The 3,165-nt window shown below is 38.3% G+C and overlaps 1 long non-coding RNA gene across 7 annotated transcripts; it reads right to left on the bottom strand.

The window, feature by feature from the left end:
- Positions 1 to 621: 621 nt before the first annotated feature.
- On the bottom strand, positions 622 to 2,712 carry LOC149407941 (uncharacterized). Of its 7 annotated transcripts, none has more exons than XR_016297339.1 (6): positions 2,676 to 2,712; positions 2,311 to 2,391; positions 1,382 to 2,050; positions 1,162 to 1,292; positions 995 to 1,093; positions 622 to 913 (listed from the first exon to the last, which is right to left on the bottom strand). It is a non-coding gene; the product is annotated as an uncharacterized LOC149407941 (long non-coding RNA). The 7 variants fall into 7 exon arrangements; XR_016297351.1 differs by adding an exon at positions 2,128 to 2,174 and having other exon boundaries at positions 2,311 to 2,705; XR_016297363.1 differs by having other exon boundaries at positions 1,382 to 1,475; positions 1,542 to 2,050; positions 2,311 to 2,705.
- Positions 2,713 to 3,165: the final 453 nt, after the last annotated feature.

Genomic DNA, 3,165 nt, shown 5'->3' with positions numbered 1-3,165 from the left:
ATTCGTCAGAGGAGGACACGGGGTGGTGAGTACCCATTTGTGCTTGTTAACGGTAGGTATTATGTCGAGGTTACGTTTCGAGTCTATGTAGTTTTCGTTTTCGAGTTTGTTCGAGGAAAGAATGAGAGAGTTGGGAGACATATTGCCTATAAAAGTTGAAACAAGTTTATGCACTACTACAAAAATATTGATTAACAGCGTTTTTTAAACGCTGTGAAATATGATTGAAGGCGTTTTTTGCACGCTGTTGTATCGCATGAGGTTAAAAGTATTCCACGGCGCCTAAAATAAACGCTGTCTAAAGTGGTGCCACGTAGGAGCCACGTAAGAATCTAGGCGATAAAGTTTTCACGGCGTTTATATATAAGCGCTGTCTAATGTTTTTCACAGCGTTTGTATATAAGCGCTGTCTATTCTTTTCCAACGTGGCATCCACGTGTCTTCATGGCGGGTGAGAAGTTTTCACAGCGTTTATATACAAACGCTGTCTATTCTTTTCAAAAGTGTCATCCACATGTCGTTTTGGTAGGTGATAAATTTTAAAGGCGTTTATTTACGAATGCTGTGTAATGTAATTTCTTTTTATATATATAAAAATTTGAATATTACAAAAAATTCATGCACACAGTTTCAATATATATTCCAAAATCCGAACCTAAACATACCAATACGAATTTTTAATAATCCATTCAATAATTTCAAAATCAAATTCTATTATTCGTACTTTGTACCGTATATTTAAACCGAAACATATCAAACCATGTAAACGAATATTCATGCACCGGAAACACACTCACTTTACATTCACATTTGACGATTTGACTTCCATGTCCATAAAGTTTAACACCATTTGGTACCATTCTTCTTGATACGCATCTATTGCCTCATCTGTATAACTCTTCAACTTTTCAAACTAATAATATATAAAAACGAGTTGTTTGTGAGTGAAACAATATATTACGTATTGAATATGTGTATTTAAATGTGTACATACCTCATGCAAACATTTATGAAAATCTCGAGTTTCAACAATGTTTTTCATCATCATTGAAACAAAATAGCCACATTCAATTGTCGAAGGTTGTTTCGGTACCTGTAAAAAATATGTTACACTGAAATATATAGTAATTGATATACTAATTTAATTGTGCGTATATATACCTTTGGAATTTTCCATGATTACCTTTGGCCTGAGATTTGCACTCTGTACACGTCCATTACATATGAGAAATGTGTATACAAATAGTTGCTCTTAGATCACTGACATTAGCGAAAGTAATGCTCATCTGCAACTGCAAGTGTTGTTCAGCTTTCCTTAAGGCAATTTAAAATAACGCCACTTGTAGAAATCAGTCAATAAAACAAGAGATTGTTCACGTACATTACTGGCTTTCTCGATCAGAACTATCTTGCAAAGGGCGTTGATCTCCCTCGCCAAAGAACGGGCCGATTGAATCAAACCTTTCTTGCAAAGCCTGTGTGAAGATATTGGGTTAGAAATAAATACAAAACAGGGAAAAAAAAAAGTAATCCCTGTTTACAGCTTCCTCGGTTTGAGAATGATGATTCGAATCTGTAAACCTTGTACAGCTCGATCAACACCGCGTGGTCGTGTCCAGTCTCTCTTCTCCACGTGCGTGATTCCCAGCCAGATCACCGCTACACCGCCGTGGTTCTGTTGACTTCAACGGCACCGATCTCAAGCATAGGCTCTACGGACAGATAAGATTGTGAAAAAGAGAATTTTTTTTACCTTTATTCTCACCTTGTTGAGAGAGAGAGAGAGAGAGAGAGAGAGAGAGAGTATTTCCATGCTCTAGTAAGAACTACATTCATCTAGCCGGATAAGTCTGCCATTCCAGCCACCGGCCATATATTTATCCACGAGAGAGAGGACCACAACGCAACGATCATGACCGGTGAGGCTGTTTGGGAACCAAGTAGAAGTAAATCCATGACTGACAATAGCGTGTTCATACCTCTGCTTTCCTTGCGAATTCACAAGTTCAACAATGAGTCGAGCAAAGCACCAAACTGTGTGGCAGCACCTCTACAAGAAAAAGCATCAAGGTATTAAGAATCACAAATCAAAGGCACCATCACAAAATAGTCCAACGGAAAAATCACCACAGGATCACTTCCGTCGGGGTTTAAGATCCTCACGGAAAAATTCCCTACATCAGTGTGAATATCAGGTATAAATCCATCACTTACCATGTCATCGCAAAATCCAAACCTAAGAGTTTAAATTATTCTTTAAAGAACAAAATAAAAAAGAAGCCATAAATATGAAGATGTTGAAAAGCTAACCTGTTTTTTTATGCGTTTGAATTGAGCTATTGACGTTTCCGTCCTTGCACATGGCATAGATGAGAGAATTGCGTTAATTGCCTGAATGCAGAAACTGTGAGTGAGTTTGGCAAATAAAAGCAGCAGGAAGAAATGTCCACATTAAACGGAAGAAATAGAACGTCAAACCATGTAAGTTTTTTTTATCCTTTATTTGTTCTGCTGTGTCACCTAACTAGATGAAGTAATGCACCCGTGATTCTAAAGTCATGAAATTTTACACATAGCCAACTTTCCAATCCCTCTTAAAAGACTTATCTTATCGAAAATTATCCTCATTTCAATTCAAACACAGACTCAACACACAGCACAACCATAACCAATACCAACTCTATAAACTTCCAACGAGACAGAGGACCAACGAGACACAGGCAAGAGAGATTGTTTAAAAGCATGTACCTCTATCATCGCAACGCAACAAGGATCGTCAAAGATCTCTAGACTATAGTCACCGAGATAGTTGAGCTGCAAAAAAAAAAAAAAAAAAAAAAAACAAAAAAAAAGGGAAATTTAAAATCGCGATTTACAGAGGCTGATTTTTAGTTAATTTCACAAACAAACGCCAATATTTTAAGGGAATGTTTGGAGCCCGACAAATGCAAGGGAAAGTGAAGATTTAAATAGAGAGAGAATGCGAAAGAGACCTGAGAGAGAGGCGGTTGAGATAGGTCTCGCAGAGGCCGTAGGCGTCGTCGACAGGGTGGAGGATTCGGTAGTGGAAGAAGAGGCAGACGATGACGACACGGAGGAGGATGACCTTTCTCGTACCTGTGGAAGCAGCAGAGTCAGATGGTAAGGGAAGGGGAGGGAAGAGAG

Source organism: Urtica dioica, chromosome 1 (genome assembly GCF_054948205.1).
Source record: "Urtica dioica subsp. dioica isolate 48M chromosome 1, U.dioica_male_clone48M_v1_H2, whole genome shotgun sequence".
NCBI lineage: Eukaryota > Viridiplantae > Streptophyta > Magnoliopsida > Rosales > Urticaceae > Urtica > Urtica dioica.
Note: the sequence above shows the minus strand (reverse complement) of the source record. Positions and strands in the feature narration are given on the sequence as shown.